Source organism: Xiphophorus couchianus, chromosome 17 (assembly GCF_001444195.1).
Source record: "Xiphophorus couchianus chromosome 17, X_couchianus-1.0, whole genome shotgun sequence".
Classification (NCBI taxonomy): domain Eukaryota; kingdom Metazoa; phylum Chordata; class Actinopteri; order Cyprinodontiformes; family Poeciliidae; genus Xiphophorus; species Xiphophorus couchianus.
In genome coordinates this window covers 438,014-455,717 of record NC_040244.1, presented here as the reverse complement: position 1 = coordinate 455,717, position 17,704 = coordinate 438,014, and the positions used below count along the sequence as shown (strand labels likewise).

At 41.4% G+C, this 17,704-nt stretch overlaps 1 long non-coding RNA gene across 2 annotated transcripts in view; it reads left to right on the top strand.

Moving 5' to 3' along the window:
• LOC114161009 (uncharacterized) overlaps positions 1 to 15,371 on the top strand; it is a 33,281-nt gene extending 17,910 nt beyond the window's left edge. The window contains exons 9-10 of one of the 2 annotated variants that reach the window (XR_003598914.1): positions 14,915 to 14,989; positions 15,082 to 15,371. This is a non-coding gene — a long non-coding RNA (uncharacterized LOC114161009). Of the gene's footprint in view, positions 1 to 5,844; positions 6,005 to 14,914; positions 14,990 to 15,081 lie in introns of those variants that run through there. The other variant, XR_003598915.1, reaches the window with a different exon arrangement.
• Positions 15,372 to 17,704: the final 2,333 nt, after the last annotated feature.

The window sequence follows — 17,704 nt, the reverse complement described above, 5'->3', positions numbered from 1 at the left end:
GTTTAAGCTGGTTTCGAGAAACGATTCGCCTGGTTATCTGACGGCCTACATCCAGGTGTCCCACCCTTCTTCCCCCTGTGAATTAGCCAGACTGAGCAGCCTACAGCCAACTAGTTTCACAGAGCACACCTGTTAACGGTCGCTCGTTCTCTATTTTACAACTTGCATTTGTTATTGAACCAGGTAGGTTTTAGTGACTCGGTCGAGTCCCAAGGATGAGGTTTTAAATATGGGCTACCAGCAACCTAAAAACATTTTCCACCTCTTCCTCTCCAGAATCAAACATCACAGCTATTTTACAACCATCAAAGAACTTTAAGGTGACTCATTAACTGAATGTCCACAACCTCTTTAGATTTTCTTTATGCTAAATATTTTATTAGTAAGGCATTTTTGCAAGGGTCAGTACAGCTTAATTCAGTAGCAGAAATAATCAAATAAGTAAAATCAATCATCTAGTCTATCTTTCCCTACTGCTGACACTGAGAACTAAAAAAGGGAACCTTTGAGAGAGACGGACGGAGTTTGGCGTTTCGAACCCCAGACCTGGCTTGATGATGAAGAAGGTGTGGCAGCAGGAGGAAGATGTTGATCGGCGAAGGCCAGGATCTCCGCAGGTCTGATGAGCCTCCTCTCCGCATGGATGCTGAGGTCACACAGGACTTGGTGCTGGCAGGAAAAAAGGCACCAGTTCTTCTTCCTTGTCTTTGTCTTCATCTTTGTCTTTGGGGTCAGAACCCAGCCGATGAGAGAAGTGCGATTCGAAGCCACAGATTGTGGGCCAGACGGGTTGGTCTCCATGTGCAGGACAGTCTTCGGCTCCGTGGCCCCGGCTCTTCTTCAGCTGCAGAGTTCTTTGTCCATCTCTTGGCTCGAAGCTGCCCGGAGGATCCAACGAAAGGTTCCTCTTTTGCACCCACCTTTTATAGGGTTTATCCACCCCCCTGGTGCGCCTGCACCGGCCAGCACCGTTGCTGGGCTTGTTTCATTGGCTGTCTGCTTAGACAGATGATCTCATATCCATCACTGTCTTACAGACATTATGTCCTAATGTCTGTGCTAATGTCTCAGGGTTGCTCAACCTCCTATATCCCTTGCCTGCACGACATTTTCTCTGAAACGTTTCACCTTTCACCTACCATCTACCTCCAACATATCAGTGATGTTTAATTGCAGTTACACCTTTTACACCATTTCAAGTTTAATGTCAAAATCACATTTATATTACATTTATTTTCTTTAGCTTCTCTGATTTAGCATTCATTTATAATTTTATAACCATAACTTATATCACATTTATTTTCTTTAGCTTCTCTGATCTATCATTCATTTATGATTTTATAACCATAACTTATTAGTTACTCTCATTATGATCTTAATGTGAGTTATTACAGATGTTTTCTAAAATGAAACCAAGAATAATCCATGATTCTAATTATTTACTACTAAAGTTACAGTTACTTGTTTTTCTTATAAGTGTTCTCACAAATATAAGTGTAAGTATTATTACAAGTAAATCAATATTAATATAAGTATTTTACTTTGAATCTTATCAAATTACTCAAAATGTTTAGATTTAATTTTTTAAAACTTTCATGCTTTAAAATAGTCTCAGCTATTTTTATAAATCTGCATGCTGGAAACTTCCTCTTTTTCCAGGAAACCTGCTTTTCTTGTTTAATGACTCTCTCTGACTGACTATGATTTTTTATGATTAGATAGAGAAAAGTAGAATTAAAGCAAAGTTTGCATGAGACAAAAACAACACACACAACCAGATTTATTTTATTGACACCTAAGTCTACTGTTGGGCCCTGATGTCACTTGAGTGATTCATTTTAAAGATAACTTTATTTATTATTACTGTTAAACTTAAATCTCCAGCATGGGGAAGTGGGATGAGCTCGGATTTTCTTGACAGAGTCCTCAAAATGTGTTTAAAAGTCTCTAGTTATTGGTGGAAGCTGATGAATCAATCCATCCATCCATCTTCTTCCGCTTATCCGAGGTCGGGTCGCGGGGGTAGCAGCTTCAGAAGGGAGGCCCAGACTTCCCTCTCCCCAGCCACTTCTTCCAGCTCCTCCGGGGGAATCCCGAGGCGTTCCCAGGCCAGCCGAGAGACATAGTCCCTCCAGCGTGTCCTGGGTCTTCCCCGGGGCCTCCTCCCGGTGGGACGTGCCCGGAACACCTCACCAGGGAGGCGTCCAGGAGGCATCCTGACCAGATGCCCAAGCCACCTCAACTGGCTCCTCTCGATGTGAAGGAGCAGCGGCTCTACTCTGAGTCCCTCCCGGATGACTGAGCTTCTCACCCTATCTCTAAGGGAGAGCCCAGCCACCCTACGGAGAAAACCCATTTCGGCCGCTTGTATCCGCGATCTCGTTCTTTCGGTCATGACCCAAAGCTCATGACCATAGATGAGGGTGGGAACGTAGATCGACCGGTAAATCGAGAGCTTCGCTTTTTGGCTCAGCTCTCTCTTCACCACGACGGACCGGTACAGCGCCCGCTTGACAGCAGACGCTGCGCCAATCCGCCTGTCGACCTCCCGCTCCCTTCTTCCCCCATTCGTGAACAAGATCCCGAGATACTTAAACTCCTCCACTTGGGGCAGGACACCCCCCCTGACCCGGAGAAGGCACTCTACCCTTTTCCGGCTCAAGACCATGGCCTCGGATTTGGAGGCACTGATCCCCATCCCGGCCACTTCACACTCGGCTGCGAACCGATCCAGCGAGAGCTGCAGATCATGACCTGATGAAGCCAAAAGGACCACATCGTCTGCGAAAAGCAGAGATGAGATCCTAAGGCCACCAAATCGGATCCCCTCAACACCTTGGCTGCGCCTAGAAATTCTGTCCATGAAAGTGATGAACAGAATCGGTGACAAAGGGCAGCCCTGGCGGAGTCCAACTCTCACCGGAAACGAGCCCGACTTACTGCCGGCAATGCGGACCAGACTCTGACACCGGTCATACAGGGACCTGACAGCCCGTATCAAAGGGCCCGGTGCCCCATACTCCCGGAGAACCCCCCACAGGGCTCCCCGAGGGACACGGTCGAACGCCTTCTCCAAGTCCACAAAACACATGTAGACTGGTTGGGCGAACTCCCATGCACCCTCCAGGACCCTGCTGAGGGTGTAGAGCTGGTCCAGTGTTCCACGACCAGGACGAAAACCACACTGCTCTTCCTGAATCCGAGGTTCGACTATCCGACGGACCCTCCTCTCCAGGACCCCTGAATAGACCTTGCCAGGGAGGCTTAAGAGTGTGACCCCTCTATAATTGGAGCACACCCTCCGGTCCCCCTGATGAATCAAGACAGTTTGAATTCATATCACCTACATTGTGCTGATGTCCTTCAGGATGCGACAATATTTACAGAAAACCATATAAACTCAAGAGCTAACGTAAAAGGGAACAGTTCTGAACATGGGTGGCAGCCACATGCATTAATAGGGTTGTTAAGGTCACTAACGGGCCAAAACACGTTACCTTAGGTCACAACCAAGGTTGTTAAGGTCACTAATGGGGCAATTAAGGTCACTAATGGGGCAATTAAGGTCACTAACGGGCCATTAAGGTCACTAACGGGGCCATTAAGGTCACTAACGGGGTCATTAAGGTCACTAACGGGCCAAAACCCGTTACCTTAGGTCACAACCAAGGTTGTTAAGGTCACTAACGGGCCATTAAGGTCACTAACGGGCCAAAACTCGTTACCTTAGGTCACTAACGGGGCCATTAAGGTCACTAAAGCGCCATTAAGGTCACTAACGGGGCCATTAAGGTCACTAACGGGGCCATTAAGGTCACTAACGGGCCATTAAGGTCACTAACGGGGCCATTAAGGTCACTAAAGCGCCATTAAGGTCACTAAAGCGCCATTAAGGTCACTAACGGGGCCATTAAGGTCACTAACGCGCCATTAAGGTCACTAACGGGGCCATTAAGGTCACTAACGCGCCATTAAGGTCACTAACGCGCCATTAAGGTCACTAACGGGGCCATTAAGGTCACTAACGGGGCCATTAAGGTCACTAAAGCGCCATTAAGGTCACTAACGCGCCATTAGGGTCACTAAAGCGCCATTAAGGTCACTAACGCGCCATTAAGGTCACTAACGCGCCATTCAGGTCACTAACGCGCCATTAAGGTCACTAACGGGGCCATTAAGGTCACTAACGCGCCATTAAGGTCACTAAGGGGCCATTAAGGTCACTAACGCGCCATTAAGGTCACTAACGCGCCATTAAGGTCACTAACGGGGCCATTAAGGTCACTAACGCGCCATTAAGGTCACTAAGGGGCCATTAAGGTCACTAAGGGGCCATTAAGGTCACTAACGCGCCATTAAGGTCACTAACGCGCCATTAAGGTCACTAAGGGGCCATTAAGGTCACTAACGCGCCATTAAGGTCACTAACGCACCATTAAGGTCACTAACGGGGCCATTAAGGTCACTAAGGGGCCATTAAGGTCACTAACGCGCCATTAAGGTCACTAACGCGCCATTAAGGTCAATAAGGGGCCATTAAGGTCACTAACGCGCCATTAAGGTCACTAACGCGCCATTAAGGTCACTAACGGGGCCATTAAGGTCACTAACGCGCCATTAAGGTCACTAACGGGGCCATTAAGGTCACTAACGGGGCCATTAAGGTCACTAAGGGGCCATTAAGGTCACTAAGGGGCCATTAAGGTCACTAACGCGCCATTAAGGTCACTAACGCGCCATTAATGTCACTAACGGGGCCATTAAGGTCACTAACGCGCCATTAAGGTCACTAACGCGCCATTAAGGTCACTAACGGGGCCATTAAGGTCACTAACGCGCCATTAAGGTCACTAACGGGGCCATTAAGGTCACTAACGGGGCCATTAAGGTCACTAAGGGGCCATTAAGGTCACTAAGGGGCCATTAAGGTCACTAACGCGCCATTAAGGTCACTAACGCGCCATTAAGGTCACTAACGCGCCATTAATGTCACTAACGGGGCCATTAAGGTCACTAACGGGGCCATTAAGGTCACTAACGGGGCCATTAAGGTCACTAAGGGGCCATTAAGGTCACTAACGCGCCATTAAGGTCACTAAGGGGCCATTAAGGTCACTAACGCGCCATTAAGGTCACTAACGGGGCCATTAAGGTCACTAACGGGGCCATTAAGGTCACTAACGCGCCATTAAGGTCACTAACGGGGCCATTAAGGTCACTAACGGGCCGTTACAGTCATTAACGTTTCCATCAAGGTCACTGATGGGGTCATTAAGGTCACTAATTATAATGTTAAGGTCACTTGTGAAGGCCATTGAGGTAACTAACGGGCCAAAACCCGTTACCTTAGGACACAACCAAGGTTGCTAAGGTCACTAAAGGGCCGTTAAGGTCACTCAGTTTCGGTTAAGATTGCTTTCGATCCCATTAAGGTCACTAATTATGCTGTTAAAGTCACTAACAGCCCTTTAAGTAACTAACATGGCTGTTAAGGTCACTAACAGGAACATTAAGGTCATGTTGCTCACTGGTTCTACCCCGCTCAGTGTTTGGGTCACACATTCCTGACAAACCAAACACATCCCCTTTGATACCATGTTATTTGTTTTGGTCTGAAGTTCTGGAGAATCGTTTGGGGAGATGGATGCTGTTTCCAGAGTTAGAGATGAAATCTGAGGTCACGTGAGGTCAGGAGGCCGGAGCAGCGACTCGTCCTGATCGCCCCACTACTGACTTCAGTTTTAGTGTGATCATTCTGACAGTTGATGTTTAGAAATATAAACTGTCAGACTGACCAAAGTCTGTATATCGGACTTTGATTGGAGTTTTATTGAACATCTGCAGCTTCTTCAGTTCGCTTCACGATGAGCTGACTGTGTGTTTGCTGAATCGCCACCAGAGGGCAGCAGACTTCTCCGCATCCCTGGACAATGAAAGCAGGGTGAGGCTTAAAGCCTCTGCAGTGAAACCGGCTGCAGAAGCTCAGCCTGGGCGGGTAGATTAACCCACCATGACCCACCGGACCGGACCGGACCGGACCGGACTGGCCCTCTGTCTCCTCTTCAGTGACATTTCGAGCCGCTCCTGTAATAAACAGCCTAATTTGGGGAGCAGATATGATCAGTAGCCTCACTAAGGTCATAGCATATGGAATGCAGTTAGTGCCCTGCAGCTGAACACAGCCTGTGTTTCCACGAGGAACCAGAGACCCGATGGTTCTGTTTCCTGTTGTTCAGTCTCAGCTGTCCTGGTCAGAAGAACCTCACAAATCCTCAAGGACACAAAGACCTTGACCTTCAAAACTGCTTCCAACGGTTTTAATGAGATCCAGGTAACCGTAGTAACAAGAGGTTTCATTGGCTGTCTGGAACTCTGTGGCTGCGCACAGCCTGTCATCTGGCTGAAAAACACAACTCAGTAATCAAACACGTTTTTGTATTGTTTTCTGAATAAACACAAAATTGCTTTATCAATAATTTCAGTGTGTTTTCATTTTATAAACTCACTGTATAGTTCCAGTTAGTTATAGTTTTTATTTATTTCAGTTAGCAGAAATGTTTTCTCATTTAGTTTTTGTTATTTTATTAGTTTTAGGTCATTATAATAACTCTGGTTATTCTGTCACACTTTTAGTTGCACTTTGAAGAAAATCAGATCAAAGTTTTTATGCACTCTGTCCTTTTAAACAACTTTTTTATGACATTTTATTTATTTTGTTCATCTGGATGGAAATGAACTCGACGGTCCACCATTTTCTAGCTAAAGCTAGCGATTAGCATATTCGGCCATTTTTTATCTCCATTTAGACGCATCGCTAAGTACATTGTTTCACATTGGAAGGGAATGTTAGTTCAGCCTGACAGCCTCAGAAAACTTAGATTTTTATGTTATTTTAAATTGTTTGCTGTTTAAGTGCTGGTAATGAGGATTACATGTTTAACATTCGAGTGTTTTTTACAGAAGGTCTTTTTTATTCGCCGTTATGCAGACGACTGATTTATTTCTGCTCATCCTCCGTCTGACCTCAGTTTCCTAGAAAACATCAAAGCTTCGCTAGCCATGAATTTTCTGAGCTTTAATAAAAAGAAAACAGATGATTTCATTCAGTGTCAACAGTAATTCAAACATTTCTGGATCCATATGTCCACAAATCCTTGGGATTTTCATTAATGCCTGGATGCTAAACTAATCTGAAACATAATCTGGAGATAATAATCCATTCCAACTCGACTTTATAATTATAATTGTATTAATTCTGGCATGTAGTTTTAGTTTTTGTTGTTTTTCTCTCTTTCAGTAGCTGAGTTTCTGTTGTCAGTTTTTTCCCGCCTGTTTTGTTGTTGTTGTGTTTCTTTAGTTATTTAATTGCTTCCTGTTTATATACCATAACAATTTTTCTGTTGATTTTTGTTCCAGCTGCATCTGTCAGCAGTTTAACTGTTTTTTCCGGATGCAGTAATTTTTCCTTCTCTTCATCATTTCTTTCATTCTTCACAAAGACAGTCTACATTTCCACCATTGTTGTGTAATTTGTTTGTGTCGCGTTTTGCAGCTTTGTTCTTCCAACAGCTCGTGTGCATTTTCAGTTGAAACGTGAACAGAAACAGAAATCCAGCGCTTTGGTGGCAGAAACTCGGCAGCAGAGTATTTGATTAGGACATCCAAACCCCATGCTGCGCTCTGTGGCAGAAATCCATTAATCCACATTCATGTTTCTGTCTGAAAAGGATGAAAAATGCGTCTGAAAAGCATTTCAGACGGAGCAGAAAAACTTATTACTGTCAGATTTATCTCCAGCCTTAAAGCAGCGGCGGCGGTTTGTGCAGCTTTAAGGCTCTGTGATGATAAACGATCCTAATTGAACAGTTAGACATTAAACCTCCAGCAACGAGGCCCCTGACTGATAAGATAATATCCCACCCACCCTCACAGAAACACTTTTCCCGCCTTGAACTCGTGTGCTGCCATAGTTTGGGTGTGTTTTGTGTGCTGCAGGATGCTGCGCCGCTCGCCGCCGGGTGATTCTTCTGCTGTTTGTTTGAGCTGAACTCTGATAATCTGGTTCAGGGAACGTGATGGATAACAGGATAATTAACAGATTATCTGCTCAAGTCTTGGCCAAGTCCTCCAAGAAGCCAAACTTATTTGTGTGTGAATTATTGTCAGATGTAATTTTAGGCTTTTAATTGAATTGTGAAAGTGAAATGCCTATAGAGTGATTTATTTTGAATGTTTGCTTCTTTTAATTTAAAGGCAGCGGATGGCCTGATCGTACGTTCTCAGCTTGTTCATCAGACTTCCTGGATCCATTTGGATTATGGGAAATGAAGGAATTTGTTATGAGACTATCAGGATGTTTTCCCTCCTGATAATCCAGTAGATTCAGTTTGATTGAGATCAAAACTTCAACACCTCCAGCTGTTGTGGTTCTGACCCAAACCAACCTGTTCCCCTCCTGGCCTGTGGGGGCGCTGCACCAAGAACCACTGAAGGAAACCACACAAAAACCTCTGAAGACACTGAGAGCAACTTCCTTCTCCACCAGATGTGTCAGATTTTAGCGTTGGAGGATTTCTCTTTAGTCTTTGGCTAAAAACCAGGAGCCATTTTTCCTGTTAGCGCTAGGCTAGCAACTTTTGTTTTGGTTGTATTTACCCAGAATGCCCTGTTCTGTAGTCCACTTCCTGCTTTTGGAGCGGTCTGCAGTTCGCTTGGCGTTCACATATTCGAACCGAGACCGAGGTTGGTAGGCGGACCAGAGTTAGCTTAGCATTCACACCTCAAGAAACGAGCCGGACTTTTTATACAAACGGACCGGAACATGATTAACATGAAGGCACCCTAAAACTCATGTTCCCAAAATATGATGTCAACAACAATAATTTGGATAATTAACAGATTAAAATCCTCCACCCAGTAGTTTCTATCCAAACCCAGCAGTGAACTCTAGATGTGTAACCGCTGCTACTGTGTAGGAACCTGGTCTCCTTGGGGTTAATTTCAGGGTCTGCCCACGCTGGTGCCCAGTCAGTACGTTTCTCCCTGAGGTTGCTCCTGATTCGCCTGCTTCCTGAGAGAGCGATTGTAATAAAGCAAGGATCAAACACGGATCATGTCGGATTGTATAATCTGGGCGCAAAGTGAAGAAGGGTTTTAAGAACCGCGCTGGTTCTGCCCTGAAATCCCTGCAGTTCTCCAAAAACAGACATTAAACTCTTGAATCGCCATCGCAGGCTTTGGAAAGAGGCCAAGCAGCAGCAGCAGGTTTTTTCTCTGCTGCTGCTGTAAATTAGCTGCGACTCCAATAACAAACACAAAGAACTGAAACTGTAATCAAAGCCGTCTGAGTCCCAAAGCTTCATCAGGAAACAGTTCAAATGTTTTAATACAAAACTAAATTTACAAGTTATTTTATCTTTAGTAAGGCAACAAATCAAACATCTAAACTGGAGATTTTTGTTTTTGTAAGAGAAATATTGATTTTCTTTCACCTTCAACAGGAAAACTGAGCAGGTGACGTAACGTTTACCGAAGAGCGAAGCAGATTCAGTTTTCAAAGAATGTTTGAACGACTTTGCTTCACGTTTTTTAAAACTTTCTGCAGCTTTCTTAGATCTTGCATTGTTTTATTTGACAAATTAAAGCCAGACAGCTGTTTCGCTACAGAAGCATGTCACTAATTTGCGTGGAATGTGTTTATGCAGCCGTGTTTCGCTGCCAGGTTCCAGCTGCATCCAAGACGTGACCAGAAAGAAAGGAATTATTGCTTCTTTCAGTTATTAGGTTTAAATGAGCTCCTCCTCATGTTCCTTCTGTAGAGGCCAGCAGAAGGAACCACTGATGGTGGAGAGTGATGAGCAGCTTTAGCAATGCTGTTTACTGCAGGTTTTACTTTGAATTTATTCTTCGTGCAGTCTCTGTTTCGTCTCTACCAAAGGCTGGAAAGGAAAGTTTTATTTAGCCAAGAACAGAAAAATAACTGAAAAATGTCCCAATGAAAGGATCTAATCAGTCAAAGCTTTTTCCAGCAGCCATTGTACAGCGCATTCAATGCTAAAACCAGCTGACCAATCAGGTCAGGTAACGCCTGGGTTTAGCTAACAGGTAAACCTTTATGGATGAAACTCCACTAAAAACCCACCTGTTTATTATTGTATTTGAAATGTAATCAATTACAAATTTATTGATGGAACTTGACTTAATGTCGTGTTTTGATTATTGATTCTATGTTGCTTTGTGTTTCTGTGTTTGATATGATGTAAAGCACTTTGAAATGCCTTGCTGCTGAAATGGGCTATACTAATAAAATTTGATTGATTGATTGATTGATTGATTGATTAATAGGTAACAGCTCCACTCGAATGTGACATTTTAGCGGGACGTTTTCCAGACATGAACTTGTTGCCAAAAGTACAAGTTAATGTCTGTTTTTAGTTCTAGCTAATGGAATTAGCTTCTGCTACTAGTGATAGTTGTAGCTAATGGCCGTTAGCTAATGGCGTTAACTCTATCTAAAGGCATAAGTTCTAGCTAATGCTGTTAGCTCTAGCTAATTGTGTTAGCTCTAGCTAATGTTGTTAGCTTTAACTAATGTTGCTAGCTCTAGCTAATGGTGTTAGTGTGGCGACCACAAAAGTGTGACATTTGTGTTTATGACTTGAAATTGTTAATACAAGTTCTGTACTTTATTTTGGAGAAGAGTTTTCCTTTATTTTTTTATGTGCTTTGTAATATTTACCCCACGCCAGCAGGGGGCGGGTGGCGGTTTTAGTGTCCTGCTTGTATTTTCCCTCATTGCTGCATGACACTTGAACTGAACAAGCCGTTTCCTCGTCTTTCTCCTGTTCTCCAGGTGGGTAAATATGAAAATAGGTTTTTAATCCAGTAATTAGACATGCTGGAACATATTTGGAACATCTGTGAACGTATTTGGAATAGTTATGAGCTATATTAGTTATTCAATTCTTGACTTTGTGTCGTTTTGTTTGAAGAAAGTAACTACGCACGGTGTACATGCTAACGTTAGCCATTAGCCAAGTCTGTTTAATACATGCGCTTCACCCACTTCAGTTTATGCTGGAAAAACCGTTAGAAACTGAAGAACTCAATGTCTATTTTTCTGTTTTGGCTTTTGTAAGGTCCCCACCACCAGTGTTAAAATAGTTTTTTTACCATTAGGATTCAGGATGATAAAAAAAAGTGACTTTAAAAATGACGTTTGGTTTTATGAAGGACTTTAGTTTATTGAACGTCCAATGCAGTACTGTCTTAAGTTAAAAAGTAGCTGGTTAAGGTAACCACTGTCTAATGTGTTTCATTTTAGATAAATAGCTTAGAAAGCTAAGAAGAAGAATGAGTGGATATGTGTTTAGGAAAGAGATGTTTGTTTTGTCGCTAAAATATGTTTGTTTTTGTCACTTATGGACACTGAAATGTATTAAAAAGGTTGAACTTTGAATATATAAACTGTAAAGAAAGAAACTCAATACAACAAGTATGTTTGGATGTAAAACTTGAATAAATTGCTGCATGACACTTGAACTGAACAAGCCGTTTTCTCGTCTTTCTCCTGTTCTCCAGGAGTATATCTGTCAACAGCGGTGCTGTCGCTACGGTACCCGTTACATTAGCCCTAGCTAATGTTGTTAGCTTTAACTAATGTTGTTAGCTCTAGCTAATGTTGTTAGCTGTAGCTATTGTTATTAGCTGTAGCTATTGTTAGCTTTAGCTAATGTTGTTAGCTTTAGCTAATGTTGTTTCCTTGGTTTTTACCATCGTCTGATTGAACCATGTGTTTGTTCCAGAGACTGTAGGGTTTGTTGTAGCTCTCCAGTGTTGATCTTCGTCTGTTTTGCGACTGGTTCTGGTATTCGCCCTTCAGCCACACCTGGTATTTGTCTAATTGCTGCACTAGTTTGAGATTTGGTGATGAGCTTCAGCTGTTTCCCGTTTCCTTTGATCATCTCTGTCATATTTGTGTCTGTTTTTGCCGTGTGGCGTATAAATCTCTCCGTCTTTCCTGGTTTAAAGTTCAAACGTTTGGATTATCTGCTGTTTCAGCACCACGGGGGAAGAAAACCAAAAGGCTTAGTCAAAGTTTCAGTTCAGTGCCTGGAGGTTGATCACATGTGTTAGAATTTCTCTGTTCCGTAACATAATGAAGGACATTTTTGTTATTTTTCCTTTAACTGTGATGTTGAATCAGAACTCTAATTATTAACCATATTGTTAGTTAATTATAGATGATTTTACAAGTTTAATAAAACTAGTCTCATACTAGAGGAGTAAATAAAATAGTTTATCACATAATTCAGAAAGTGAAACTAGATTTAAAATAGAGAGAAATATTTCCAGAGGTGAATAAAATACCCAAAACTTTTACTCAACAGAATCCGTCCAAGAAATGATGCAAGTCGGATTAAATTAGTATTTGGTAAAAAGAATGCTGAGGAACTGATTAAAACAGAATTTAAAATTTGCATCATTAAACAGAATAAAATATTAAATTATGTGGAAGTGATTTTTTTTGTCTTTTGCCAAAACAAATTGGAATTTTTTTTTTTTTTGTCAATATTTTACCCTTGGCAAAAAAGTGATTTTTCTTTTGATTTGAAATAATAAATCATTTTTTCTTTGGTGTTTTTGTTAAAATGTTTTTCTTTTTCCAAAAATCACTTCATAATAAGACAAATAAAATAAAATATGACATAGGTTATGATTGTAGAAAGTTGACAATATTTTATATGTATTCATGTGTTTAATAATGCCATATAGTTTCAGTATTACTGTCTGAAATAAGAGAGAAAAACATATGTATTCATATAAAACGTGTATCAATGTTATCAAATTATTACATGTTGCCTCATAATCCCTGATAAACTCCATGCAGCCTGTAATCTGACACTTCTAACAATAAATTCACTTATCAGCTCTCCACAAAAAGCAACAGAAAAGTTTCCTGTTACTGCAGCAGCCATCTGTTGTTCTGGTTCTTCAGACCCGATTCTCATGATAAAACTTTCTCCTCCTCGTTCTGCAGCTTGGTCATAATTGGATTCTGATCCGGTTTGGTCTGTTTGTGTGTTGATGTGATGTCAATGAGGAGGAGCGCTCCAGTGTTGCTTCAAACCGACGGCAGACAGGAGAACAAATTGATTAACAACAGAATCGATCGGCAGCAAATTCATGCAAAAGGAGCCACAACCCATAACTGAGACCATAGAAAGTTTTTAAACATATTTCATTTTTATGGATCGGATGAAATTCTGAGACGATGAATTTTAGGATTTTATGATCTCTAAGCCAAAACTATAAGAAATAAAAACCTTTTTGTGGGACAAAAAAGGATTTTGAGTTTTTGAAATGGGAGAAAATGTTGAACTTTTTCCTGGAGACGTTTTTGTATATTTCTGGTCGCTTCCTGCTTGGATAAAACCCAGAAAGGAGAATCTGTTCTGTTTCTCTCCATTCAAATCTATTTACACGTCTCATTTGTGCTTGATTACTGTAATTTATTTTGCATTATTTATTTGAAACATTTTGTCTTATGTAACAAATCCAAACAGTTTTGCAGGCAGGTTTAAAACATCTGGGCAAACTGTTTATTATTATATCTGCAGCTGTGTTTTATCAAATAAAATCCCAAATTCAAAGCTGTGTGGAACATATTAATCATGGATGTTTTATGTTATATTCAGATCAAACTAATTATCCATTTATTTGTTTAGTAGGAGAAAAAGTAAATGTTTGGCTTTTCCTTTAAAGAGATGATAAATTATTTCCAGTTGGAGGAAGAAACTGAAAATCTGACGCTGGAATCAGACTCGAAAACTTTGTGAAAGCAAACGATCTTGATTCAGACGTAACGGGTTTTTAATCACCTCAGAACCGAACCAAACAGAACAGAACCGAACAGAACAATAATGCCTGAATAACTCGTGTTCAGGGTTTTTGGCTCGGTACTTTAAACATGTCAGAGATATTTTTCTCTCCAGGCGAACGCTTTGTTCTGCTTCCTCTGCTGAACGGGCCGGAGAACCCAGAGGGAACCGAGTCATTAGGTTCCCTAACGCTGCGAGCAGAAGGTCAGCGAAGGTTTTAGACATGTTGCGGCTTTTCAGCGTCTGAAACAGGAAGTGAGCAGAAAAACAGCCAAGTTCTGGAAAAAAGTAATGAGGTTCTGGTCAAATTATCAACCATTTAATATTTCAAAATTACATAATCACATGGATCAAAATATGAAGTGGAAATTTTGGTATTTTAACAATAAAAATTACAGTAAATCGTATAAATAATAAAATCAGGTCAAATGAAAATGTTTCCAAATCAGTTTCTTTCAATAAAAAACTTCAGAAACTTTAACTAATCTGCAGATGTTTGTCTGGTGAATTTTTAGTAAAAACATGTTTGTTGTTCATTCAGTGGGTAGAAAATCCAGAAACTTTATTTATTATTTTATTTATTCTCCTAAACCAGTTAGTAAAACTGCTGATCTTAGACTTTAAAAGTTCATCTTCATTTATTTTCTGATAATAACTATAGTTCCAGGTAGTTATAGTTTTTCCCCTTTAATTACTGTTTTTATTTATTTCAGTTAACAAAAATGTTTTGTCAGTTTTTGTTATTTCACTAAATAACAAAAAGCTCCATAAAGAGAGAAATCCTCCAACTGTTAAAACCTGGCGCTGCTCCATTTTGTTTATATTTCATGAATAATAAAGTTTTGTGTCGTTTCCTTCAGTGGTTCTTGGTGCAGCGCCCCCACAGGCCAGGAGGGGAACAGGCTGCTCAGACGGTTTGGTTGGTTTCTGAAAAAAACCACAGCAGCTGAAAATTGACCAACTTTTCTCCTGGACTTAATTTATGATTCATCTGTAAAATATGTTTGTTGTTTTCTACCAACTTGCTTCCACAGAACCCCCATCAGAACCGCAGGTCCAGACTCCCAGTCCGGTTTATGGAGAGGAAACTCAACCGGATCCAGACCAAAGTAAGGAGCTTTGATTTCCTCATAAGCCGAAACGCTAATGTTCCAAAACGTTTCCTTTTGGGAAAACCGCCCCGTTTTCTCTCTTTCCTCAGATCTAAATCAGATTAAATACTTTATGATGGACCGTTGATTGATTGAACCAAGAAGGAGGAACAACCTGCACAAATGTAGAACAACAAAATATTCCTTTTGCTGCCATTTTCCCTTTAAATCCAGTTGAAGCCGAACGTTTTATCATTGAGCTGTTTGGTGAAATTAGTGTCTGAATGTTTCTGTTAACGTGATTTAAACAACTTCAGAAAGTTGTAAATATGTCTTCATAAGGAAAGGGTGTACTTTCTTTTTCAAATCGCTGTGTGTTGAGTTTTCACCCTCAGTTATTGAATTTTGCTGGACAATAAATTGTCCCGGAAATGATTGTGATAAACAATATTGTTGTTTTGAGACCATTTTAAGGTAAAATAATGGCAATAATGCAAGAACACATTCTCAAACTTTAATAAGCATTTTACATATCTGAGATAAATAAAACAACAAATAAAATGAATTAAAAAGTCTCTTTACACAAAATTATCCTTCAAAATATGGTTTAGTTTAGTTTCAAGACTTTTATCATCCAGATTTTGGTAGAAGATGCAAATGGAAATCATTGAGTTTGTTTTAATTTATCATTTGATTTATTGATTTAACTGGCCTGGTTGTCCTGTTTGCCTGCTTTAGAAGCAGGAAGTGATGATGTCTGATCAGAACCGAAGCCGTGTCGGTTCCCAGTGACCGCCAGCGTTTCTCATCAGCCGGATCGCTGGATCCGTCCTTTGGGATCCACATCAGCCTCCTCCGGCCCGCTTCGCTCCCAAACGGGAGAAAATCAGGAATGTTGTAAAAATCTGATCACAGAACGCAGCGTGACAGCGTGACTGGGAGAACATGTGGAGAACAGGAAGTGTCCAAGTGACCTCTGACCTCCATCAACCCTCCTAATGTCCCAGATGTAAACATTGTCCTGTTCTGAGGCCAGCGGCGTCAGAACAGCAAATTCATGAGAAGAAGAAGAAGAAGAAGAAGATTTTTTTTTTGATTTTTAACAAAACATTTATTATACAATAATTGAACAATACATTACATAATCAGGTCAAGGATACTAAAAAAACTCAATAAATAGTTACAATAACAGCTTGTTATATTTTAGTTTCTCCCTGATTAGAAATGGTGGACAACACATAGTTAAAACCCCACAGTTCTAAAAAACTCTTTAAATCCCCGGTGGCTCTGTGGAAACAAAACTCCAACCTCAACCTGGCCCTGATGTTAACCTTCCACAGAGTCCAGGTCCAGCCTGCATTTTGTCCCGTCGAGTCAAGTAAATAGCCATCTTGGCTTCGGCTATTAAAACATTTAAAAGCCGGGATTTAAAACTAGTGGATCGGCTGTAATGTACACCATTGATAAAAACAGAATTGGTAAAAACCACGCTAAAAAGGCTAAAAAGGCTAAAAATGCTCCTTAAAAAAATTAAAAAGCCAGTTAACCGTACACAATCCATAAAAACATGAAAAACACCCTCAGACAAACTACAAAATGGACGCTCGTTTAAAACCCCAGGACTGATGACCGATAAAAACGAGTTGGTGGCGATGGCGCCGTGAAGAACCCGCCACTGTAAATCACCGGTCCGTTTTTTTATCGGAGGTTTGTACAGAGTCCTCCACTGAGGTTTCTGACTGTTGAGTCTGTCGCTCCACACACTGATGTTTCTTTTGTTCAGGATTTTAACACAATATTTGTACAGTACTTTTGGCCCCGTTTTGCACAAGTCCAGTCCTTCGTCCGGACTTTGTAGTAGAGGACCACCATCCTCTCCGAAATCCGGAATTATAAACAGGTCCGGGAATGGGTCAGTCGGATCGGGCAGGCAATCTCTTGTGATGTGCAGCTGCAGGAGCCGCCTCTCCCCAGCCGTCATCTTTACCTTCACCCGGTCCAGGAAGCGCTGGGTAAACCTGGATGTTCCCAAAATCCGGTCCAGCCACTCGCACCAACCGACCCAGGGTCACCGTTCCGGACCTGATCAGCGCCTCAGCAAGTCCTGGTGTGGCACCGTCACGGACATCTAGTCTCGCTCCATACACTAGTGGTATCGTCAGATGGCGAAAAAATTTCAGTTTCGTACATCTGGTAAGGCAGAAACCCCGGAGTGGATGTGAAAAAATGCATCATAATCGATTCTTACCCATCATTTTTTAAAAGTTAAAATAATGTTCAATTCATTTCTTTTCCATTCAGTTTAATTAATATTCAACAAGCTGAACAGAGAAAGCGACTGCTGGATTTGAATGGTTTGAGTGAAAGTGCAGCTGCAACAATAGTTGTATTTTTTTAGCATCTTGAACCTTTGAGTTTTTATCCTGTTTTCATGACTTTAGTCAAGCGACACGAAGTCTGTGATAGTTTAATTCCTTTAAAACGAGTCGTAAAGACTTGGAGATCATGGATCGCCTCAGTCTGCCAGTTGTTTCTCAAGAGGATCTCATAAATTCCCAGAATTCATCGTCATTCTGATGCGGTTAAATCAAACTTTATTGTGCCGTTATAAATCTTTAGTTTTGCTTTTTAAGAAGCTTGTAATTCTCTGAAACTACAAGCCTCTGGGCCAACAAAGCATGAGACGGATCTCCTGTTAGAGGGAAAACTTTGATCCTCGGTGGAATCGGGTCC